Source organism: Lonchura striata, chromosome 4, assembly GCF_050655825.1.
Source record: "Lonchura striata isolate lonStrDom1 chromosome 4, ASM5065582v1, whole genome shotgun sequence".
Classification (NCBI taxonomy): Eukaryota; Metazoa; Chordata; class Aves; order Passeriformes; family Estrildidae; genus Lonchura; species Lonchura striata.
Genome location: NC_140706.1, coordinates 53,099,357 through 53,126,049, shown reverse-complemented (window position 1 = coordinate 53,126,049; position 26,693 = coordinate 53,099,357). Strand labels below are relative to the sequence as shown.

The 26,693-nt window shown below is 36.8% G+C and overlaps 1 protein-coding gene across 7 annotated transcripts in view; it reads left to right on the top strand.

Annotated features, from left to right (window-relative positions):
- Positions 1-26,693, top strand: part of CCSER1 (coiled-coil serine rich protein 1) — a 641,644-nt gene that overhangs the window by 465,856 nt on the left and 149,095 nt on the right. Inside the window, exon 10 of one of the 7 annotated variants that reach the window (XR_014955187.1) lies at positions 26,098-26,216. The exons of the other annotated variants lie outside the window; for them this stretch is intronic. The gene's annotated coding sequence lies outside the window, so the exon portion shown is untranslated. The remainder of the gene's footprint in view (positions 1-26,097; positions 26,217-26,693) is intronic. 7 annotated transcript variants of the gene reach the window in all.

The window sequence follows — 26,693 nt, the reverse complement described above, 5'->3', positions numbered from 1 at the left end:
TGGGTTAGTTGTCCTTCTGCACAGCTTTTGTGGAATGTAGGCAATGTTAGATGCTGCTGCTATGAAGACAATTTGTATATGCAGTTTATGACACTTAAAGGAGCTATTAATTATATTACCATTTTGTACTTCAGCAGAAGTTGCAGCTAGATAAGTGATCTAATTCCTTATCAGCCTTTGGAAAAGCACATGAAAAAACTAATTTTTATTCTTTTTCCTTTATAGGATTTACTGTCAAGATGGATATTTTTCTCTTTTTTCTCAGTTAAATAGAAATCATATGCATTTGTGCATGCATAATCTCATTAAATTTCTAATCAGATTACATCAGCCTTTTTCTGCTCCTAAGCAGTCCTGAAAGCATGTTGATTTGTATAAAATTCAGTTTGCCAAAAAATAAACAATCATTTGGCTTTCATTCTGAGGCCTTAGAAGCAGCCATGCAGTATTTTGAAAATGTTAGGTAGAGACATCCCATATGCATGTGGAAACCTGTTGCAAAAAGGAATTATTTTTTTTAGGTTTATGGTGGTAAAGCATTGGCAAGAGGGATGTTGTTTTTAGGTACTCTCTTAAATCCTTGTCTGCAGATTACAGGACTATATAATGATGGTCATATGAGGGGATATTATTAGGAATGCATGTGTATCTAATATGCCTGGATTCCAAAGGTTAATGGCACATTATTGTGTTTCATATGCTGATGTGTTCAAAAATTGCATTTGAACAGCTATACTAAAATATTATTGCGGCTTGCAATTTGGTTAGAACTAGTGGAATTAAAATTCTTGCAGCCTCAGCTGAGCCTCTATATAGTGCTAGTCTGTAATAAATGCACTCTAACAAAATGGCTTTGTCACAACAATGTTTTATGCTTATTTCACATGTGGAAAACTGAGGCAAAGGGGTGCTAAGACTTCAAATGGTCAAAAATGCACGATTGCTTGAATTTGTTTCATATATATTGGTTTTTTACTATTCTTTGGTTTTATTTTTGCAATTTTCATGAATCCAGAGGAGTTAATTTGCAATTCTGGCCTTTCTGTACTTCATCAAATCGAACCCTAAATGCCTCACATAACCCTGCAGGTATAAAATAAACAGGCTTGTGGATAGCAGTGAAAACTTGGGGGTTGTTGGCTTTGCTGCCTTTAGAAACGGAATGGTGGGAGCAAGGAGTTGATTCCATAGGTGTGGGAACTCAAAATGTCTCTCAGACATTTTTAGAGGTTCCAGGCCTTGGTCAGAAGCATTCTAGACCCTGGCAGACAGCTGAAAAACAACTGTGATTTTGAGTTTGAGCCATGGAATGAATTACCAACTTTGGAGGTGGAACAAGCAATCACAAAAGGTTAGATAGTATAGTATAAGTAGTCACAAAGTAGAGGGGAAATTTTTTTAGTATTGTACAGGGGGGTTTTAGTGCATGTACAGGGGGGTTTTTACTTTGTACATGGGGGTCAGAAGTTCTAAGATGGAGGAAAGTGGGCTGAACCCATCCTTCTTCCTTCTTCTTCCTTAACTCCATGTTCTTGGTGATGTTGGCACTCACAGATTGGTTTAGAGTAGAAAAACACTTGGCAACGTAGGTAATAGGTATTGGGGAATAATTGTAAACATGTTATACGTAATATATCTTATAAAAGATAGCAGCAACCCTGGGCGGGGGAGAGACGAAGAAGACAGCAGATAGAGAGGATGTCAGTGTGTGTGTGTGCCTCTACCCAGGGCACTGATCAAATAGCTGCAGTCCAAGAACATAATCTGTTAGATAACTAGCAATAAACTGCCTTGAGACCGAACAGCTAAGCCTGCGGAGTTTTTCTTTGGAAGCACGGGTTGGAGGAGGAATTTCACCACCACATGTGGCCCCAAAACAAGGCTGGGGTTCTCACACATAGGTACTGTTCAGTAACTTTATTGATCTCAGTTATTTAACATCTTCCAGTTTCTACTTAGCAAGGGTATATATTTTTAGCAGGATCAGTCACTGGGTAGTACTTAGCTTGGGCACTGAATCCAAGAGGCACACTAGGGAAAAATATGTGGTTGTCAGGTTTTGATTTCTCTTGACAATGTCTGAATGTGTTACTTCAGTGAATTTTGATGAAACTTTTCTTTTTTCACCAAAGAACAAGATAGAGATTTGCTTGTGTTGGACAAATTCCACAGGTGGTTGCTGAGACTAAGGAAAGTTGGTTTTGTCCCAGACCAGGGAGTCTAGTAGTTTTAAGCTTTTATTTTCATGTTCTGTAAAACTTTGCAGCTTTAGCCTGCATCTGATTTCTTTAAGTCCCCATTTTCTGTGTCTGCATCCATATTCCTCTGCTTTTATTCTTGCCTTCTCTCTTTTTTCTCTTTTCACTCTGGTTCCTATGACCTTTCTTCTTTCTCCTCAATTTCTTGTCTTTAAAACAATTGCTTTTTCATTTTCCATACAGCTTGAGCATCTGCCAAGTAAGTGGATAATTGGGAGTTAAGAGGAAGGGTTTGAAAGCCTATTAGGAACTGCAGACAAAAACCTGGTGGGAGGAGTGAGTGCCTGTGAAGTCCTGCTCAGCTGCCTGCAGCATTGTAGGCACATTTGGGACTTGAGGAAGTAGGGTGTTTTTTTTTGCACACAGAAAAAAAAAAGAAGAAAATGTAGATGGCAAATGCCAAGATGTCTTCCATGAAGCTCTGTGAAGAAGACTTTTTAGTGGCTTGTTATTTTCCCAAGTTTAGATTCCTTTCTATAAGGATGTATGCAAGAAACAGATAAAAAGATTCTCCAACCTCATAACTCTGAGGAATTAAACTTGTGAAGTGAATGGTGTCAATTTGGGAACTCTACCTTAGAATGTTCTGTTTTGGCACCATTCTCAAACTTAACCAACTTATTTTAAGTTCAAATTTTTAAAAGTCCATTTTTTAAAGAGTTGCATTTGAGTTACGGGAATTACCAGCCCAGACTCTTTTAAAAAATTAGCAAGTGATAAGTGAAATGAGCAGGGTCTATGCCTTTATTAATGTTCAGCTCTTTATTAAAAGGTCAGCTCGGCAGGAGGGTGTTGTAGCTTTTTCCAGCAGCCGAAGGGCAAGAAGGCGGCAGAATCTGTCCCTGCAGTCTCCGTGGCACACTGGTAGCTGGAGGTGAAGAGGTGTCCAGTCTGGATCCAAAGTCCCAGCAGACCGTCCTCTCTCCTTTCCTCCTGACACCGAAGGATGGGGGGATGTGCAGAGCCTGCTGCCAAGGTCCAGCAGCAGCTATCCCTCTCCTTCCCTCCTGGTAACAATCTGATTCCTTGTGCCTGCTTCCCACAGCCCAGTTCAGTCTGGTCCTCTGCAGGTTATGGTGACAGATCAAACACAGACTAGGGATGGGGTTCCCTTTTCCCCAACCAGCACACCAATCCAGCCCCCTCCACTGTGCCCAGCCTTCCATTTAGGGGTGTTTTTATCCCCCAAACCCCCTCCCATGATTCCACTGGTCTCCCTATTTTGCATCCCAGTCCTGAAATGGTAGTGAGGGTGGGGCAGTAGGTGATTCCCAGGAGCAATTAGCTGATTAACATTTCAATGTCAGTACTTAGTTCGAGCCAAGTGTCCCAGCCAGGCTGTTTTGTTCATAGCAATAAGCACTTGAAAAAAGTTCTATCTTGGGAAAAATTCAGCAACAAGTATAATACATACAACTGATCTATCATCTCATCCTATAATCTTGTTTATCCTGTGCATTATCAAAAAGATTAGAAAATAAAAATGAAAAGCCTGTATTGACTACAAATAATTGCCTAATTGCAGTAATTCCAGAAGGAAAACATTAGAAAATACCTTTTTTTATTTTTTTTCCCTAATACTGTTGAGATCTTTAGGATATTCCTATGCAGGATAAGTGGTTTTGACTTGTTCACTGTTGTTAACTTGTTGTCTTCTTCACTGACTGGTATTTTGTTTGTAATTGTAGCTGGTCTCTGCTCTTTCTCAAACTCTTCTAAAGGTACATCATGATCTCAGAGGTGTCATTCTTCCTCTGTTTCACTGACAGGTGGAGAATAGTTTGAGATCACGGGCATTCCTGTGAAGCCTGTTGACATCTGAATCTACCCCTTTGTTTTGGCTCACTCTCAGCATTATAAAACTCTAATGAACTCAGTGGAAGTTAAGGAGGCTCACAATGACCCCAAATCAGACCATAATTGATGCCAGTCTGTATGGAAGAATACTTCAATATTTCACACTTCCATAATGGTGTTAACTGTGCATGGATATTCTCAGTCTGACAGATGTTTAAGAAAGATAAGAGTAACTAGGAAAAGCAGGGATTATTTAATAAAAGAAAAATCAATTCTTTAAGCCTAAAGGCTGTTTGGGTTTGGTACATGACATTGGGCATCTTTGTAGGCTTGTTGATATCAGTGACAATATTTTTGGCAATTTTACCCTCTTTGACCCTTACTTTGACACCTTCGTATGTCAGCAATACTCTCAAGTATTCAGTAAAAGGAGAATATCAAGCATGAGAGAGAGAGAAGTCACCAAGTAAAAGCCAGCCAGTGAAGGTTGGAGTGGGGCCACTTTTTATTTCACATATGCAACAAAAATCTTAAACATCATCACCTCCCCAAAAAAAGTGAATCTTTCTGTAGTAGAGCAGTAAGATAATCTTGGCCAAGCAAGGTCAAGAACCTCTCCAATGCATGTCAAGAAGATCCATAGCAAATTACACCTTTACTTGGAGTTATCAGCCATGATATGAGTGTTCAAATCAAAAAAATGTGCAACTGTTCATGCTAATTTCAAATGTGTATGTAATTTGTAGTTCTGAGAAGTACTTTCTGTCATGGTAGATTGCCTTCTTTATCTGCTAATTAGGGCACTTCAGTTCCTCTGCATAGACACCTAGAGTTACATCTGTAGTAAAGAAAACAGCTTATTATTAATCTAGTGATGAGGATGTAAAAGCTGAATCAAAGCACTTTGAATCAAACCTGTTGAATTTCATGTGTCTAAGCCTGCAGTTTAATCATTAAAATGAAACTTACTTTGATTAAAAATCTTTGCACTTACAGACAAGGCTCTGTTCACAGAACTTATTCAAAGGAAGAAGCTGAGAAAAATGCTTTCTTAGAGTCCTAAATGGTCAATCAAACACATGCATTTATTTTGGCTGAATTCTCTGTATATTGAATACTCACTGTAATCAGTGTGTAGTCTGAATCATAATTTCTTATTTCAAAGAGCATTGTCAAACTGGGATTGTGAAGTAGTAAATGTCATCTGCAGATCCATGCCCCTGTCTGTCACTGAAATTCTCCTGCTCCTTTTTTTGTCGCCAACTCTGAGCTTCTTTCCAAAAGTGTGCTGTGAGTATTCTATTCAGTGTCTCCACAGAGATAATCAACTACCTCCCATATGCAGAGAATTTTGTTGCAGTTTGTGTTTGGGAGTTTGTTATCCCTGAAGGAAAAAAAAATAATAATGGTTTCAAACAAATGCAACTTTTGCACTTGTCGGAATGTGCCTAATTGCTGTGACTTCCAGCTCTTTTGCCACAGTATTCTGCTGGGACCAAGTGAGAGGTATGATCCAGCTGCAGTCTGTAATTAGGCTGGAGCAAGTTAGCAAACAGTTTATGTGTTGATGTACTGTGTGCAAACCAAATTCCTGTAATACACCTGGAGAAAAGAAAGAAAAAAAAAACATAGATAAAAAGAAAAATGCTGTCAGAAAACCGTATTCAACACTGAATATGCATAGTGATGTGTGAAATTATATTCTGTGCTAGAAGGAAGGAGAAGGCTGTTGTTCTTACTCTCAGGGGTATGTGTGGCTTTAAATATATTTTACTGCATAACAACAGCATACAGAATTCAGTGCTTAAATATATTCAAGTAGCAGCTTAACCTGAAAGCAATGTGTATTATATACTCAGTTCAAAGTTGTTTTTTTTGTTGGTCTTTGTAGTATTCATGTAGAACTCAACAACATGCACCATCAAAATTTGGTCACTGGAGAAAACAAGGATTATTTTGTTGGGTTGTTTTTTTTTTTTTTTTTTTTTTTTTTCCTCTGTAGTGCTCTGTATAGAATAAATAACACTAAAAATACCTAGTGAGCTGAGTTGGCTTGTGTTTGCTTGGGAGAGCTCTGCAAGTGTGTAGGTGAACGTGCTTTGCCTGTACTTCTAAATTACATGCATTTAAGCTTAATCACTTGCTCTTTCAAGTAATTTGCAATCATCTGCTTTTGTTTTAATATTCATGCTTTCTTTATGCATGCTTTGGAAAGATTGCTTTCTCTCACATATATAATTATACTTAAATGATATAATGGTTATTACACAAATCAGAAAAACAGCAATGTGTTTGGGAGAAGTATAAAAATGGGAGAGGTAGGTCAGACTGTCATCATGCCATCTTTGACAAGCAATACCTTTAATTAGTCATTAGATGACTTTCCCAGTTTTCCAGCAATGATTGTCACTAGCATTATAGGAGAAAGCATTGCATGGCAAAGAGGAAAGTCTAGCCAACATTGTCACTCAGAGCCTTTTTTAAACGGATGATTTATGGTCTCATGTCTCTTGTGGGGTTCTTCAGCCAGTTTTTCACCCTCTTGTCTGAGACTTTCCCCTTAGCAACGAATTAGTGTATTGTTATATGCCTGTTGTTTTTTGGTCAACTTGCTTCTCAGCAAGTATAAATCTTGTCTTAGCATTTGTTACGATACAGAAAAAGCAAACCTGATTACTAAAAGTGAACCATACAATTCTGGCCTTTTTACTGACTCAATTTGTCATTCTAGTGTATTGTCTTGGTTTAGAAAATTATATACATGTATGTATGTCTCCATATAGCTGCATTAATATCCTCTTAAGAACTGTGCTGGATTACAGTCTTAAGTAATGTGTTCTTCAGCTTTTTAAGAAAAAAAAAAAATTAAAAATTATACTTGTAGGTTGGGGGGAAGAAGTTTTTCTGTGCCTCCATATCATCTGGGTGTGCTGATTAACTATATTGCGCCACATAGAAATGTCAAGGCTTTCAACCAAAGCTCCAAACCAGCATCCTTTATTTCCTTCCTCTCTCATTATCAATACTGAATTTTTTGACAGTGTTCTTCAGATGAGCAAGAAATTTGGGTTAACAGAGGAGTTGCTTTTCCACAGTTATACTGTTGTATCCTACAGACTCATAGATGACTGCAGGCTGGCATTGGCTTTCTCTCTGTTTGATAGTGTAAAGGGTAAACCACTCCTTCTCCTTGAAGAGTTCTAAATGTCTTAAGAACCCTTTCACAAATTTTGAAGTCTTGCTACCATGTTTTTTCCTTTACCTCTTCCACCGTTTTTTTAGCAAGTTTTTGTTGTGTCTTTCCACGGGTAATGAATTGTTCACTCACAGGTTATGATGGCAATATCTTAAATTTCTTGGAATCTCTTGTTCTTTGTAGCATCGATCCCAGCACCTCTGTGATGAAAATGAATATCGTCTTTTTGTTGAACATGGCATTGTGATATTGTTATAATCATCCTTGAGCTCCTGTGGTGTTACTCTGGCTCTCTTTCTCCATAACCAAACCAACATAGCCATTTCCAAGCTGCACTAGTTATACTCTGAAGCACCAATATAAGAGATAATATTCCACCTTTGTGGGTATAGATTGTGTTCTTAACCCTTGTATCTGGTTCAGACTCCTACTTGAAAGCATGAAGGAATGGCATACATGAGCAGAGGTTTACCTCATTTGCTCATCTCTATGTTATGCTGTCAAAATTATTCTGATAATGCTGCTACCAAAGCAAATGCCTATTTATTCTAAGAGAAACCAATAACTTCTCTGGAAGGAGTAGAAATTCTCACCCAAAAAATATTGTCGCTTTTGTCTGTGCTGTGGCTGTTGTCATTTTTAGGAACATTGCCATCTAACTGATATGAACTTAATTCTGCACACAGTATTTGTCTCACATTAGGGAATACCTCTAGCTGACTGGAAACTACCAGGTGAAAGCCTCAGAAGATAATTTAATCAATTTCTTTGTCTTTGAATCCTTGTAAAACAGTCAATACTTTGACTTCTAAAGCGAAGCTAGCATTCAAATTGGCATATTTTTAGTAGTGTATCCTTTATGTACATTCTGTAATTTAATGGTAAAAAAATATCAACAAATGTACTTACATGCTTTTTCAATCTTGTACATCAGTTTGACTAGGAACTGGCAAAGACTGAAATTACTAAGTGTAAAATAAATATATTTAACTTGATACTCATGTATTAGTCTCTGTAGGTGAATATAGAGGATTAAGTGTCCACATCAGTCTGTTTTTACTTTATGTTTACTAAGAGATGCATCTCAATCCAGATATTCCAGTTCAGTATAAAATGATTAGTTTTTAGTGTTCATTACACGCTGTATTGCATAAAATAATTAATTTTTATGGATTGTTGGGTTTGGTGGGTTATTTTTTTTTCAAAAATAGATTATTATACAGTTTAAGTCAATTATTTATATGCCTTATGTTAAGAAAATGAGATTAAAAAGTAGCATAGAAATTTAAAATCTAGCTATTTTTCTCTTTTGCTGAGTTAAGAGAATGTTATCATCTGATAGGGTGACTGTCTTCAGAGAAGACAATGGTTTTGAGTCATAAAAAAAATTCCGTTATTTTCCATAATGGAAAATTCTACCTCATATTTGGATATTTTTTCTGACATCCACAATATGAGGTGAGACAGATGAGGTGATAGGTGTTCCTACTCTCTCATCAGATTATAAAACATTTTCAGAGGTTAATCCAGAAAGATATTTTGCTTCATTTGAAGTCAAAATATTTTTTTTTATTTATGATCCACAAAAAAAGTTACTAAGTTGATGTTAGACATGGATAATAGTTTTAATTATGTTAATTTTTACTATTTCTCTTCTCATTTATATGCATTATATGCAGTTAGTTTCTTTCCTTTGTTTTGATCTACAAAGATAATAAAATAGGTTTGTTCATTTCACATTCTTTGATTTTCTGCTGAAATTTTGGACATGTCTGTAGCTGAAGATATATTTATTTATAAATATGTAGAACTGCTTCCTTCTGAATTTTATGAACGCATCTTGCTAGTACCTGAGAGGGCAGTCTTCATGCATTTACACTGATATAAGCAATTGAAAAAAAAAATTTAGTTTGGAAACAAATTTGCAATAAGATTCTCTTAAGAAACTAGTTGTGGAATGGTCAAATCACCTTCTAGTGGAAAAACAAACTCAGTTATTCTGGAGCCTGAGAGTGTTATGAAGCTTGAATAATACATGTGTTGAAAATCATGTCAGATGAGAAGTGATATATAGGAAAGAAATATTTTAACTGCATTGTTGTTCCTTTTGCTCATACTGCAGACATGGTCCCTGAGGCTTTGGGCTCGTTTCATTAATTTGTTTATTCTCTGCACGTTTTGTGGAAGAAGCCTCCCATAACATTGCATTTTAGAGCCAAATGTTTGCAAAAGATAGAATTTTTCATCTGGCACAGTGTGAGATGACCCGTGGCTGTTGCTCTTGATCCCACTGTCCCTGTCAGTGACAGTGATGTTAAACAGGGCTGGTCCCAACACCAATCCCTGAGGTCACCACCTGTCACTGAGCTCCACCTGGACATTGAGCCACTGACCATAACTCTTTGAGTGTGACCACCCAGACAACTCCTTATCCACCAAGTGGTCCATCCATCAGATTCATGTCTCTCCAGTTTAGAGACAAAGATATCATGCGGGACTGTGTCAAACACTGCACAATTCCAAGCAGAGGATTTCAGTTGCTCTTCTCTCACCCACCACCACTGTGACTCCAAGGGCAGGAAATTTGTCACGTGTGATTTTCTTGTAGTGAAGCCCCAGTGGCTGTCAAAAATCACATCCTTACTTTCCATGTGCCTTACCAAAGTTTCGAGGATCTGCTCCCTGATGTTGATGGGCACTGAGGTGAGACTGACCAGCCCATAGGTACCTGGGTCTTGCTTTTTTCCGGTTTGAAAATGGGGGTTATGTTTTCCCTTTTCCAGTCAGTGGGAACTTCAAGAGATGGCCATGACTTCTCAAATATGATGAATAGTGGCTTAGATCTACATTCTGCTGATATCTGTTGATATTCTGAAACTGTTTTCTTGTTATTTATTGGTTTGTTTGTTTGTTTTTGGGGTTTTGTGGGGGTTTCTTTGGCTCTTTTTTTTTTTTTTTTTTTTTTTTTTACAATCCTGTGTGGTAAGAAACTTTTCCTCTTTTCTTATTCTGCCTGAAGGCTTAAGAAACTTTATTGTGGGTTGTTGAAGATGTAACCGATATGAATTCAGGATTAAGGAACTAATTCTCTTCAGTCTCTATGTGCAATATGCTGGGAGTTCTGAAATTAATATTTGCTTTAGAGCCCTGAGTGTCTGTGTCAGGATTGTGTTTCTTCAGCTCTTTCAAAACAGAAGCCAACTATTCAGGTATTTTGTAGATGATTTCTGATGTGGGATTTGCTTAAGCTTTCCAAGTATGTCCCAGTTGTGGTCAATGCTTCCTTCCAATGCTCTGGAAAGCAAGCCATTCAGTCCAGTGAACAGCACAGTCTAAAAAGTATAAACCTAATTTTGGCCAGATTAGCCTTACTTCTAAATCAACACGTTTGGTACAGATAGCATCCAAGACAGCACAATTTTCTCTGTTTTTGAGATTGTTTCACATTTCAGTGTCTTCCCAATCCCCTAAAGTCATCCCGCATCTGTGTCGTAATTTCTGTGTCTATTCCTGGAGAAGCACAAACTATACTAGCCAGAATGAGCTACACTTGCAAATATTGCTCTTAGATATTTTCCTGTTATTTCTTAGAACACTGTTGGTACTCTCTGTGATGCATCTTATCTCTCCTTGCTGCTCCTGATGGTTATCTTTCACCAGAGATACCATCTTAAGAGAATCGGGAAAATAACAAGTATTTTCAGTATGGTCTGTAAGAATTTACAACCCTACCCCCTTTTTTTTTCCTCTTATCCGAAAATCCTGTTGGTTTCAAAATACATTAGTTCAGAGAGATGACTTCATGCTGTCAGGTTATCCTACCCCTTCAGGAGACCTGCTGAGTTTTGCAGTGTGGCAGATTTGTTTCTGTATCATAGTGTAAGCTCTGCCCCAAAGCTGAGCCTTTGCAGGGGTCACTGTCCTTCACTAGAACTGAGCAAGTTCAAACTGAGCGGAGTTTTGCAGCCTGTGGAAGGTCCAGGTCTTGGTGCTGTTGAAAACAGTTTCCAAGGGAAAGCAAACCGAGCAGCTAGGCTTGGATTTTTGGCCATGGAATGCAAGGTATCCATACTTGCATCATAAGGTCCTTTAATTTCTTAACTTAAATGGAAGACTGTGGCTATAACCTTTTTTTTGGCTGTGGGTTGTTGAGTTTTTTGGACAGCATAAAATGCAATAGCTGGCTTCTGTGTAAGGTAGTTTGTGTGTAGTGATACAAACATGCTTTCAAAATTGTCCTGGTGCTGGAAAAAAGTCAATATACTTCAATTCCAGTTCTCTTGTAAAGGAGAAACTTGCTTTCTCCAATAATTGTTTTTGTCACCATTCAATGTTTTTTTTCTTTCAGAAGGAAATGAGTAAATACCTTAAAATAAATAAGTTTGGAACCCACAGAGGAATCAAAATTGCCTGATATAAGGGTGAGACAGGTAATCATACCATGGCTTAATATTCAGAAATAATGAAATAGACATATGGAAAAAGAACTATATGTTATTAATTACATATTCCACAGGCATTTCTGTAATATGATGCAATCAGCACTAATTCTGAGTAGGTATTACCAATTTGTTATAAATATTATATGCATAAATATATTGGTACAGTTTCAAAAGCAAAACAGCAGAAAAATCCTAGTTGTGCTGAAACTTTACATTTATGTCTTTATGTAAGATAGAGTTCAGCTACATTCTTAAAAAATCAGGAATAATTTAGGATAATACCTCTTTTTAAGGAAAATTAAGAAAGCATATTTTTACCTTGTTTATTTATTCCAGATAAACTTCAATGCTTTCTGTATTCTCAGGGAAATAAATAAACATGATGCACATAGAATAATAATCTCCTGCTTTCAGACTATCAGTAGAGGAATGTAAATTTAAAATAAATTCACCACATTCATGTACTAGATAAATTCAGTAGGATGTCAAGGAGCAAATTCTCAAAGTATTTATGAAAATAAGAACTTAGTGGCAGAGTGCATTAATTTTTGTACAAGGGACAAAGCCCTGACTGAAAAAAACTTACATTTCACTATTCTGTCTCTCATCAAAGGATGGAGTCATCCTTTGCCCCAAACGTCAGGTATGTGTGTCTCACATGTGCTTACATTCATAGGAGTAGAGGGACTTTGTAATCTGGGATATGTTTCTTGTTTCATCTAGGCCATGGATTAATAGAAAAATAAAATTAATAGCAGGGATTCCTTGGAAAGCACAGACTCCACACATGATAGTGTAACTGTGTCATGGTGCATGACCAGCTGTGATAGACATTCCTGCACATTGCTTGTGCAGAGGTGCACACACACGGACACACACACACTCACACACACATGCACAGAGCTGCATATCCTGCTGCATTTTGCGAGTGCAGTGTTCAGCAGCCCCGAGGTGCAGCCCCAGCAAGTGCATCATTTAACCAAACATGGCCTTGGGCTTGACCTCAGTGGCTGAGGCTGTGTCAGGCTGCCTCAGGGAGAGGCATAAGTGCAGCAAGAGAAGCAGAGGTGAGCAGGGTCATCAAACTGTGGCTCCCTGCCAGCAGCAGGGCTGAAGACAGATCTGCAGGTGGCTCCAGGGGAAGTCACATCTATGATCTCCCTGTAGTGATATCAGACTATATGATGTGAGGCAGGGAGCTGCCTTTTCTTATCTGTGCGTCTTTGGATTTTTATTCCTAACAAGTGTACAGGATCTGCTGTGGTAAATCTGCATTGTCAATTGCTAGGTACTGCCTGGGGACTTCAAGGGGTCATTTCAGTACCATTTCACATTTTAAGCATTAACTACACAGCAATGTCTAGGTATACAGGCACTTGAATGGGCTTGGGTAGCCTGTGTGGGACTTACATCACTGCTGAGGTACCTGTGCTGTTTATTTCAAACTAGCTTGAGTGGAAATGAGCTTTCATTAAAGCAATGCATGCTGAAGGGTTTATATTGTTAGCTTGGCAATGAAACTGCTTTCTTTGTTTCCTCCCTCAGAAAAACCCCAACAACTAACCATCAATTGATAATAGAGTTCCTGATTCAAGCTCCCAGAAAAAGCTGCTGTAAAATATGTGGACCTCTTAAGAGAACAATGTGTACAAAAGCACAGAGATTATTTAACAAGGAGTCATTTTTATGTGTAATCTTGGGCACTGTGCTTTTCATATGTGGGAAACAGTGTGAGTGGAATTGATTTAACTATGTATTTAACACTGCAAACCAGATCCTTTTACCCTTATATGTGCGGTTTAGTATCCCCTCCCATTTAAATTCTTTCAGATTTCATTATGTTTGCTCAGTATTTGTTGAGCAGAACAGTTACTTGGTCAGTGGTCTCATACATGCTAGTGCTTCTATGTTTATCTTAGGGAGTGGAGTATATTCTCGTATTACTTTAATCAAAGCAAGTTATCTTAGGTTATTTCCTGTACATGTGGTGTTTAATTATTAGTAGGACTATCAAAGTTTATTTGTGTTCATAGAAGGACTGTAAAACCATTGACAGGGGAAAAAAAAATACTTCAACTTGGTCAGGAATCTTATATCTACAGTTTTTTCTTTATTCTCTGCATTTTCTAACACCATTGTCTTTAGATTTTTAGGGTAAATTGTGTATTGGACTAAGGTTTTATTCTGGCACATGTCACCCTTTGTGAGGAGCATTGCACAGTAGGTACCTCAGCAGGCAGAGGATTGTTTGCAGTGTATTTGAAGTACTGCTCTGTTGCAGCAGGGTAAGAGGAGAAATAACCTCAAGTTATTTTTTTCCTTTCTTCCCTGCTGCTAATCCTTTGAGCTTTGACACCCGAGCTCAGAACTGAGAAGTATAGTTGTTGACCAAGTGTGGAAGAAAACAAGTACCAATCCATTTGTTCATACAGAGTCTAATTTATATGAGGAAAAGTTGTTTTGAATTGACAGTTTTCATTTACGTTTTATTCCCAGTGCCATTGAGAACCTCTGTGTTCTGTGATAAAGCTGGCTAACAGACTGGAGGCATTTGCCATGTTGTCAGCAAACATTTGCTAACACATTTGTAACTGCGTTGGCCATGGCAGACTAATGCATTGAGTCTAACTTCTGCCCAAGTGCTGAACTAAGCCATTACTTGACAGGCAGCTCTTGGAGGGGTTGGAAAGGTGTGCTGATGGGCTGCTACAGAAGCAAATGCACTCTGACAGTGTCCCCGTGGTAGATCTCAGAGGTGTGTAAGACTGCTTGTCATGCAGCTAAGAACTGTAGGCCTGCATCACCTACTGGAGCACATCTCTGATTTGAGCATCTTTCCAAGCAAATCTGAATACTTACTACTACTAGTTGGAAACCTAATTTTGAGTTATTGACCAAGAATTAGTGAATCATTCATATGTCAAAATATTATTATACCACTGACAGGACATCCTCCCACCATGTTTCTTCACATTGGAGGGAAGGGAGGTTTAATTATTAAAAGGGGTTTTGAGTTAAGACAGCAGCAAATAACAAAGTCTTGCATTAAAAGTTATTAAAACAATGAACAAGGATTCAAATTGACTATCTAATTAGTTCTTGGAATTCACTGCTGGGTACTATAGAGAAAATCTGAGGTGTAGTTAGAATATTAGATTGCCAGCTTAATTGGGCAGTATAATTTTGAAGCAGTATATAATGAGAATTCAAGTTAACAATTAATTCAGTAGTTCAGCTGGTAGAATTCTTGGGTCGCAGCCAGCTTTGCTTGTAACATCAGTTACATCCTTTCTTTTCATCCCACCTTTCTCCTGAGGACAACTTGCTTTTCTACTTCTTATTTTAAAAGGAAATTATTGTGAAATATTTTAAGTTAGATGACTGGAAAATCCAATGCCATTCATGAACAAAGACTGAGTGTTTCATGAGGCAAGAGTAAAGGAAAAGCAGTATGTTAATAAATTATTTAGATGAAGTAAAACACTTCAATCTAAACGCTATGCTCTGCTAAGAAAGGATGTTTTTCCAAGTTGTATGTAATAAGTACATAAAGTTGTACTGAAAAAGAGTCTTTTGGAGCCTTCTTTATTCTATTTATGTCATGACTGTAGAATTCTTCACTGTTTTTCAGACTAAGGTATTGATCCTGAAGTGTGTGCACATAAACCAAAAATGCAGTCAGTATTCTGCATATTCTACAGTGCTCATAAATTTGCTTCTGTTGGTTTCAAAATGCTAGCAGGCAGCAACCTTACCTCCTGATACCCTTCTAATATATCTTAGACCTGTGTTCTTTGAGGAGGAATGATAGAAGGGAAATGTATATTTATATGTAAAATGTACAGAAAGTTAATCACATATTCAGGAATTGCTTCTAAGTCAAGTCTCATTTATTTTTGTATAAAGATGAACAGAGTTGCCAAGTCTAAAGACTGTTTTCCTATTTGAGAAACACTGGAGGGTACTTCAGTTTGGTGTAATTACATAAGAGAATAAGCCAGTGCTGAGGCAATTTAAATTATCAGTTTATATTACATACAACTTTAAATCCAAGTGACTGTCTCTGAGAGCTAGAATTTAGAGCAGTAGTAGAATTATGATTTAGGATTTTTTCAGTTATTTTTAGGACTTTTTATATGGGATTTTAAGTCTTTGTTTTCTATGTAAACCTTGTGGTTTTCCCAGTCCCAAAATACATATTTTCATTACTCTTTTGGATGCCCTAGTTAAGGTGGCAAATGCATATTCAAAGAAGAAGTTGAGTTGAAACTGTCCCTTTAAACAATGAAGATCATTTACTTACTGATCCTTTCAAATTTTTGGTAGTACTTTCAGTAAACATGCTTTATGTTATAGGAGTCACAGTGCTGAAATGCCTTTTTAGAGATCAAAGCACTGTGCTGCATGTTATTAAGACACGCTGTAATATTTTGTTACCTTTAAAACTGCCTTGCGCTAATGTAATTTGTCCTGAAGCAATGAGTTTAGATAATCCCATTACAGTTTAGTATAGGACATTAGTAAAATAGTTGGATAGGAGATTTTGTAAATAAGACAGAAACCATAAACAGAAATCAGTGAGAGATACATGCAAAAAATCAAAACAGGGAATTGCTTTAAAAATATGAAATCACCTGAGAATTCACCAGGTGTAAACAGGCTTGGGACAGGAGAGGAAGCAAATTGTAACATTAATGGAAACCCTGCCAGAATGCAAATTCTCCAGCCTTCTTCCACATTTAACGGTTTAGTCCTGTATTCTGCATGCTGGCTATGTACTTGGTCTAAAATTAGTTTTTTTCTCCACCTTGTTCTTTGTTTACCTATTGGAAGGGACAGGAAGGGGAGAAAAGATGGAGCAGTAGCATCCCACTGCAGCTGGGCAAAGGTATACCAAGCTGTCCTGCTCCAGGAGAGACCAAAAGCCTCACAGATATGCTGCCTTCTGACAGTGAAAAAAAAAACCTAAACAAACAAACCCAAATGAATGTAATTAAAATATAATAGAATGCAAGTGTGTGTTTCTCTTAGTATTATCAACGACATATGAATTCTGAGACAAAGCTGAGACACTTATTTTTGAGGCACTTGCAAACTATTTTCAGCAGGAAAGTTCACATCCTATTAACATTGTCACTCTCCAAGCAAATGTTAAGCTTTTAAAGCTTAGATTTCCACTCTCCCAGAAGATGGTTCAACCTGTCACTTGGATTGAATCCAAAAGTCTTTGCTGCTGGCATTATCACAGTGACACCCAAAATTTTTCAGTGCCATGAAAACAAACACACACTTTGCTTCTCCAGAAGGTTTGCAGCGTCACAAGTGGTAAAATCTCCCTATTGAAATCTGTAGGAGAGTTGATTTACTTTATGTGGCTGTCATTACACTGTTGTAATGCTGCAGTGTCCTGAAGAGCTACTTCAAGATTTCTCCTATAAACTGGTATTCGCTTTGTGGAAGTATTATTGTAAGCTATACCAGAGTAGCTGGTCTCAGATATTGCTCCACCCCCTCAGAATTTTGACTCAAAAACTAAGGCATTTTCTTAGTTTCATTAGCCATTCTTTGTTGTTCATAAAATCCACTAACTAAATGTACCACAAATGGTAAAATATGCAGGCTGCATACATTAATAGTTCTCCTTTTGAGTTCTGTTTTGGAAATTAAGGTCCCTGCTGTTGTCTCTTGCACTGTAACTTGTGAAATACTGCTTTATTTTTCTCAACAGGTCTTTCTTCTGTTGTTTATTGGTTTTGGTTTTTTTCCCTAATAACAAATAAAAAGACCAGCATTCATGACATACAAATATGTAGTAATCCAGCATTTTGATCATAGATCCAGGTACTGTGGTTGCTCTCTTGTGCCTTTTCCTTGAAGTAATTTATTATTTGGGCAACAAGGAGGGTGAGCTGCTGATCATGTTGTTGCACTTGCAGCTTTTGAGGGACTCTTCCCTTCAAGTAGACTCCATTCCCAGTTATGTTCCTTGTAACCTGTTATTGATTAAGCAATCTAAATCCCATTTCAGTTCACACAGATGTGCCTCAGAAAATAAAAGGAAAAGCCAGCATTTTGTGTAACAGGTAAACATGCTCAACCTGTGTGAGAACCCCGGGCTTGGTCTGGGGTCTCGTGTGGTGGTAGAGTCTCTCCTCTAACCCGTCTTCCAAAGAAAAACTCCGCAGTCTCTTGTTGTTCAGTCTCAAGGCAGTTTATTGCTAGTTATCTAACAGATTGTCTTCTTGGGCTGCAGCTGTTTGATCAGCGGCCCAGGCAGAGACACACACACACTCCTGACACCCTCACTGTCTGGTGTCTTCTTCTCTCTCCCTGCCCAGGGCTGCTGCTATCTTTTATATGATATATTATGTATTAGATGTTTACAGTTTTTCCCCAATACCTACTACCTATATTACAAGGTACTTTTCTACTCTAAACCAATCTGTGAGTGCCAACATCACCAAGAACATGGAGGCAAGGAAAAAGAAGGAAGAACAGGATCAGCCCACTTTCCTCCATCTTAGAACTTCTGACCCCCATGTACAAAGTGAAAACCCCCCTGTACAGGTGCTAAAACCCCCCTGTACAATACTAAAAAAATTTCCCCTCTGTTTTGTAACTACTTCTACTATACTATCTAACCCTTTGTGACTGCTTGTTCCACCTCCAAAGTTGGTAACTCATTCCATGGCTCAAACTCAAACTCAAAATCACAGCTGTTTCCAGCTGTCTGCCAGGATCTAAAATGCTTCTGACCAAGGCCTGGAACCTCTAAAAATGTCTGAGAGACATTTTGAGTTCCAACAAGCCTGGAAGGCCATTTTTTGTTAGAATAGATGCAGTTCAGCCAAAGAGAGAGATACATTTTTGAATTAGAGACATACAAAATTTTTACAGGTATATCAAGCTTGAAGGAAGAAATGTATAATCAATCTTCTTAGTTTATGATAAAAAGTACAATTCATGGTTGCAGATGGGGTTATATTAGAGAACACCTCATATCAGTATAGGCTTCAGCCAGAATAACATTCCTGGAAAGAGCAGCTAGTTTGTAAGGCTATTTTTTTTTTTTTTTTTGTGACATGGTTTTCCTCAGAATCCAGAATGTTGAGTTTCTCTTAGAAAATGCACTTTGAACTGTTTTCTCAAGAGCGATATAAAACTGTTTGGTCTCCCCAGAAATTTTTCCCTTTCAAAGTACAGTCCTGGAGTAAGCATTCAACTTCTTCAGGATTTTCAGACTGGTTTGATACATTTTTAGTGGTTATTCTTTGCTACTTATTTGCATATTATACCAGAAATGGTCAAATGTAGTTGATGTATTTGTTGCCTGTGTGATGTACCTTCTCTGTGGTTTTAGAAGGCATTTTTCAGGATCTAGAAATTACAAAATTGTTCCTGTAAAACATTAGTAGATTTGGCAAGTGCCTTTCTTCCACAGAAACAGCTTCAATAGTTTATTAATAAATGCATTTTATGCTTTTCTCACAACCTACTACTGCATACAACTCACGTTATTATCATATATTGGTATAATTGGTATATTTATAGTACAAGCACCCTCTGATAATTTACAGTGTCATTTTTGAAAGCCAGAAAGCAAGTAATATTTCATGATATTTCATGAAACAATTTCTAATTGTTTCATTTTCTCTACCAAATTTGAAATTTTGTGTTGCCACTAAGTTTACACTTGTCATTCACAGTGTTAGGAGAAATAACATTAGTTTTCCTGCTTTTCCTATGATAATTCTGAATATTATTAAGATCCCTTTGTCGTCTATCCCAGTCATGTGAATTTGGGATAGTCCTGCTACCTGTGCAGGGACTTGAAATTGAGACACTAAGAAAGATCTGAAAGAGTGTATAAATCCCTCCCACCCTCTTTCAGAAGTAATCAGGATAAAGGACAAATACAGAAAATTCTATTAAACCTGTAAATCACTATTATGGCCTTACTTGGAATATTCTAACAGTGATGGTTACAGATATAAGCATCAAAAAGATGACTGAAGAATGGAGGTCACAGAAGTGGCATTATTATCCAGTTCTAATGAAAGATGGGAAATTCACAAAGTAAAGAACTTGAGCATTGAAAATAATCACATTATAAAACTATTTTCATAGCATGTATTGAAGTTATGGTTTCAAAAAAGATGTTACAAACATTATTTTCTATAGAACATGCATTTTGTGGCTTTCAGCAAATTTATAAAACTTGATGTTAAAAATGGCGTATTTGATACATGCTGTCTTTCAGAAATAAAAAAGAAAATACTTCATTTCCAAAGCTATAAAGCACTGAGTGATCATTTCTTTCAAAACAAGAAAGAATCTTTCCAGCTGATAGTAAATCTATTTACATAATCAGTGTGGTACCATAAGGTCCATTGATTATATAAAGTTAATCTTAGTGTCGCTTTGTGTATTAATATTGGGTTTATGTACCATTCTGTTCTTTGGCAAGTAATGTCAAGAAGTGTTTACATTTTCAAGTTTTTTGCTTGATATTGTTAAGATGGAAGGGGGTCTGATCAGGGATTATTTTATATACTTTCAGAGTAAGTGCCTGTTTGCTTTGATTATGACATCTGTAACACTGTGTTTCCAGTAGCACAATTGGAGTTGTCTAAACATAAATGAGTTATATTAAAAAACAAACTGGTTCAGTTGTACTTATAGCTCTACCTCTATGGCAACATCATAAACCACTTTTAGAGGTTCTGAACTGGTCTTTTCCAGTCTATGTAACATTTATTGCAAATTAAATGCCAAGCTTGATGACCAGCACGTGGTGCCCAGAACAAGGTTGCTGTCTGTTATGTGTAGGGCTCTTCTCCAGATGATAAAAATCTTTTAGTTATAACACCTTTTAATTCTGTCTTTTCCAGGGCTTTTATATCTCCAGTAGAAATCGTAAAGATCAGCTGTTAAATTGGTCAAAGTCACACCTGCTGTGACTTAGCTGGTAGGCTGGTTGTATTAGAGGGAATATAGACATGTAATTTCATATTCTTTGAAGGTGCTTAGGAAACTCCAGGAAATGAATTTTTTTTCAATATGAGTTTGTACAGTCTTAGAAATGTAGTTAATTAGCATTAATTGCTCCCAAGTCTATGTAGGTATTTTAATAGTCAATGTAAATGTTAATATATCTTTCAATAGTGCAAAGCGTTTAAATATTTATGTATCTGATACATAAGATAATTTGAAGCGTATCTGAAAAGGCTGAATATTTACATTTGTAAGGCAAGATGAATGAAACATCTCTGTGCCACAGACTGACTTTTGTCTTCCACAACCTGCTCCAATAAAAATTAAGTGACCCCACATTACTGAAGCTTATTAACCAAGATGTTACTGGTTCTAGAAACTGGAATGGTTCTTCTCAAAAACTTCCAGATCATAATGATGTTCAGTTAGCTTACACATTTTTAGAAATCACATTAATATCAGTAAAAAAATTGAAGATAAACTGTCACTTGTTTAAGCATGCCAAAATTTGCAAATGCAGTTTCTTTTGTGAGAAGTAGTTTACACAATCTGAAATCCAGCTCACTTAAATGCAGCTGTAAAACATTGTCTTTGCTTATATATTTTTAATGCCTACATCTGTATATATTTGTAATCTAGAATATGTACACATATAAAATGATATTAAATAATGTAAAAATAATTGCATAGACAAAAAAAATTGCCTGCATATGTCCCCATGTTAATATTTAAGTAATCTGTATGTTTAAAGCTATAGAAATGTAAATATTCTGTTGTAAACCATTTCTTCTTGCAGATAATTACACAGAAATTATATTGTGTATTTTAGCTTTCCTGACAAGTACTACTATGGCTTAGCATTATGTATTGGCCCATTCAGCTATACATGTGTGTGTGTATTTATTCATATAAAAATGCTTTTCTGTAATAGTGAAGTTTCAAAGGTTAAATTACAAACTCTTACTATTATTAACTTGACCAATTTTCTGCTTAATATATCACTTTCTTGGCAAATGTTAGCAGATTATGTAGTGTGTATCATTAAATATACAGAAGCCGTGATGTTGCCCTGTAAATGTCATTTATCTTTTCCCCTTTGGAATCTTAGCATCACATTATTATAGCTTCTGTTCAGTCTCCTCAGCTTAAAGTATGAATAAATAATGGTTGAATTGTATTCAGTAACATTTCCATAACTAACTCTTACTGTTTAGGGCCCTTCAAGGTGAACATAGGGCTATCCGGGGATCAGCTCACTTTTATGTTGTTACTGTATTGATAAAAAAGCCAGTTACACTTCCTCCTGAAAATAAATTAGGAATTACTGAATATTGTGGTCTATGGAAATTATTTTTTTTTCTGGACATAAAGTTTCCAGTATCGTGGTATTTGTGACCACCATCACTTCTTCAAGAAAAATGGGCTGTGGTGCCAGCAGACAAAATGAGTTTAGAGGTTTCATGTAATGAGTGTTTCATATTTCAAGTGTCCAGGTTGATTCCTGTTTGATTTGGGAGCAAAAATATGAAAATGTCAGAAACACTGGGGAGTTTGCTTTGCTGAGTGATGGCAGTGCCACAGCTGAACAGTTCAGTGTCTCCACCTGTGTCTCCACCACCTCCTAAGTCCAGTTGTAGAACAGCAGCATTTTAAAATGGTGCACCTCCCAAGATGCATAGCAGCAATATTGCTCCATGATAAAAAAGTCCCTGACTATATCTGAATATAGTTAATGACTTGATTTCTTTGCTGAGGTGATAGTCTGTTGAAAGACTTGTACAGTTTATTACCTCTAAATTATATTCTATTAGGTTATTCCCTGAAAAACAGGACATATGCTAACAGATGAAACCAGGAGATAGAATCTCAAATTGGTTTATGGTACACTGCTTAGCACAGCTGGGTGATAGAGTCATATTTCCTACCCTGTTTGACACAGAGGCCTTGTGATACACTTCTCAGAGGATTTTATTTTCCTTGCACCTCATCATCTTTCAAATGAAATGTAATGGGTTTTATCCTAGTCAAAGCTTCACCTGTTTATCTCCACCACAGTGGCCCCTTGGAGGGGTTCAGATGAAAAACAAGAGAAGAACGATTAAAAAATAATTAAAGGGGGAAAGAAGGCTTGAAGTCTTTTCATATATGAAACTTGAAGCTTTTATGTTCAGAGTGAAAAAACAATGTTTCTGTTTAATTCCATTTCTTCTGCATTTAATACAAAGAGAAAGAAGTAATTGCCTTGCTTATAGAGCTGCTTTGTTCATTTTGCTATGTAAAATTGATGGTTTGACATTTTTATAGAACGGGTACTTCTAAGAGTATCGTTTTTCATTTCGCCCTTTCTATTATCTCAAATAACATACATTTTGTGTTACCATATTTTGCTCTGTTTATTCTTCACACTCTTGGTTTTGCACAATTCAGTAGCTCTGAAAAATAGCACAGATGTATTCTTAAAAACAATAACAGTAGTATGTGAGTGTTCTTTAGAAAAATAAACTTTCTTTTGTCAGCTTAAAGCTCTGCTGGAATAAATGTGAAGCTGTGTATTTTAACTACGTGGTATTGTAAAAATGATGGAATGCACAGTAAAATTGCAAATTAGTGTGGATGAGACCCACACCCTGATGCAGTGAAGGAAGATTAGAAATTATTTGTTTGGTCTCTGTGGGGAGGTGTGCCAGATGTCCCTCTGTTCAGGCAATCCCCATTGATTAACCCCTGGAGCGATGCTCTTTGTAGCTGAGGAGTGCTGCCTGCTGCTCTCAGCATCAGGTTAGGCATTGCCTTAGGTATAAAAGTTATTGCCCCCACAAAAGGTATCACGTGCAAAAACATCAGCTTTTGGAGAAGGGCATAGCTTTCTATAGGTTAAAGTTGCTTACTTCCAGACTATGTAATGGTACAGTCCAAGACAATCTACAGTTTTACTGTAATAGATTTACAATTTTTTGGCTAATGGGCCAATTGCATCAAAAGCAGAACTGTTTTCAAGTAAGAGAGGGCAATTTTGAGCACATTACAAATTAAGTTTCTCTAACACGTCTTTACCTGGATGTGCTTGTATGCATACACATCAAATGTATGTAGCTTTCTCACAGAGTAGAAAAAGTATCTGAAAATAGTGTTGAGATTGTGCATTAGTGATTTAAAGGAGGATAAGTGTCACAACAAAGACATAGGCATGCTGCTGGTGTAAATTGGTTGAACCTGGTAAGGTCAGATGGTAGGCTATCTTTAGGAGTTGGCTTTAGTTTTTCCCTCTTGCGCTGTTTAACTCACTGAAGACAGTAGTTGCATGGGCAAAGTTTTTCTCAGTAATTAATAAATCACCATCTATTTTGGCAGTTTGCAGAGTGAAAGCCTTGCTTCATTATGCAATGTTGTTGGTTTAGTTTTTTGAATAATACTGTGTAAGTGAACATTAAGAGCTAATAATGTTTTTGTTATCTTGGTCTGCAAAATACAAATACCCACTGACTATGGATGGTTTGGATCTCTGGATATGCCAGTGAGAGACTCACCTGCTTAACGTCTGAGTTTAGTTGGCAAAACCATCCTCTTCAGCACAGTTGAGCAATTCTTGTTAAGTGTTGTATGTCTGACTCTTCCTCGCAAGTGGTCTTTTACCTGAAAACATTATGTATCTTAGTTAAGGTAGCTTATTTGCCTGGCTAAAAAATGAGTGCCTTCACTTTGCTGTGGTTCCAATGCAAATGTATTTCACTGTGGATTAGCTGCATCCCAACAAGGAGGCACAATTGCAAAGAACAGAACAGAAGCTGTTGTGCAGAGGGCACAAGGGCAAGTGGAGACAAGTGCAGTGTGTGTTTCCTGATGCTCAGTTTCCTAGGGAAGTGTACCAAAATGTGTGTATACTCTTCCCTTTGTGGCAGTTGTTAGGAGGCTGTGTCCCATGGTCAGCGTCTGGGGTCCCTCATGCTGCAAAAACATTCATTATGGCCATTCCAGAGATCATGAGTGGCAACGACTTGGACCTAAGCCAAGTTGACATTTTGACCCAGATTTAGCTGATTAGGGAAATATTTCCATTTCAAATTTGGCATGTGCTGTAGGCTACTGGGAAACTAGGGCACAGATTCCCAGAGGGTGGAGTTTTTGAATTGGATGTGTGTTCAAATGTATGCTTATGTAACTATGGCACTGCTAAATTGCACACCCCTTCATGCTTGACTATTAAATAATCAAAAGAAGACATTGCTCCCTAATTTTATTCTTATTTTCCCTGCCAAATTTGAGAATTTTGTACGAGTAACAATTCGTTACCAATATTATAGTTGTGATTTTTCTATGACTAGAGGTTAGTGTGTTTGGAGACATATTAATGTTTGCAAAGCTCTTTATGGAGAGTAAAGGGTGGAACTATGGTATTTATCAACCCATCTTAGTCAGGTAAGCAAGAAATTTCCTCAGCATCTGTGAGTTTTGGGATAGGACAGCATGACTAAAAGTCGGGAAAAGTGCTCCCAAAAGTGGGTTGTACTGCCTTGGCAACTTTATTGCTTCACAGGATAATGATTAAAAAACTCTGTGGTTAAAAACCAATAATTTTTCTTGAAAAATTAATCAGGGCTTTATGTGTAACTCTGTGTAGGAATGTAAATTCTTGAAATACTGTTTGCATTATATTTCCTAGCTGTTTGGTGTAAACAATTGTGTAGTACAAGGTAGCTTTTGGCTACCAGCTGCTTGCTTGTTTTTATAAGGATTTGTCTGCAGGAGAACAAAACAAAAAGGCATCTTTAATAAAGAATATTATGACCGAATTGTTTAGCTCATCCCAGCTTAAATGATTGTCAGTTTAACAAATTAGTCTAATTAGGCTAGCAGCACAATATATAATAAATACAATACCCTGAAAAGCTTCTGTGGAAGTATTTGTTTTAGTTGTTATTCCATTTAATTGCTAAAAGCTCCTTTCTCTTCTTCAGAAAAAGTGACATTTTTGTTGCATAAATATTCATAAAATATAGACATTGGAGGGAAGAAGAAATATTATGACAAGATTTAAATATTATCTGTTGTTTCAAATTGAGTTACTTTTTTTAAAAGTATTTTTATTATAAATACCTCAAAAAACTATCAGTATTGAAAAAATAATTAAACCAAAAGAACTTGACAGTATTTTAATATATCTTTGTTACTCAGATTTATCTTGCTTCCATAATGTTAAGCTTTCTGTCCTTTCAAGTAATTCAGTAGGATTTAGATCTTTTTATTTCAGCATCAGTGTTGGGCTGGGTTCCTATAAGGCCCTTTTGCATTATTTGTAATTCTTTATCCAGTCATCCATCTCTAGATTATAATGCAGTAGTAATTATTCCAATATTCAAGCTTGAATCAAACTTTCTATTATATCACTTTTTATTATTTGTTTTAATCCAAGATTCTCCTGCAATAAAATTACCTCTGAAGTTGTAAGTGATACATCGTGGACAAAGTTTCCTTTCTGGACAAAGTATATTTATGGAAAATGGTTTAAACAAGGAATCCTGAAGCACAAAGGTACATTGAACCTGCCTTTTTTCTACCACTTTTCTTACCTGATTCCTTGGCTGAAATCACACTATTTAGCAGATATCGTCAAGATTTTTTTGATGTAAAAAGTGATTCTTGTATCTAGAAAATGTCCTTCCAAAAAGAATATTTATAAATTGAGTATATCAGCTGGTCATTTGGAAATTTGTACTTCTGAAGTTAGAATCAGTAGTGGTGAATCTGTGGGTGCCACTCATGTGTGTGCAGCCTGACTGTTCTGTTTAAAAGCTTCTATGTTTTAAGCAGCTCTGCCACTTATAGCAGAATTTACTTTTCAGGGTAAACTAGAACTGTAAAGTAAAACAATAAAAAAATGTTTCCTCTACTACAAAAAAAATTGAAAATATTCTTACTTCTTTGTTCCTTGTTTCAGGGGAGTCTTTCCTGTTGAAAAGAACAAACATCATTTGTAGGAAGAGAACATTTATAGACAGGGAGCCAGGT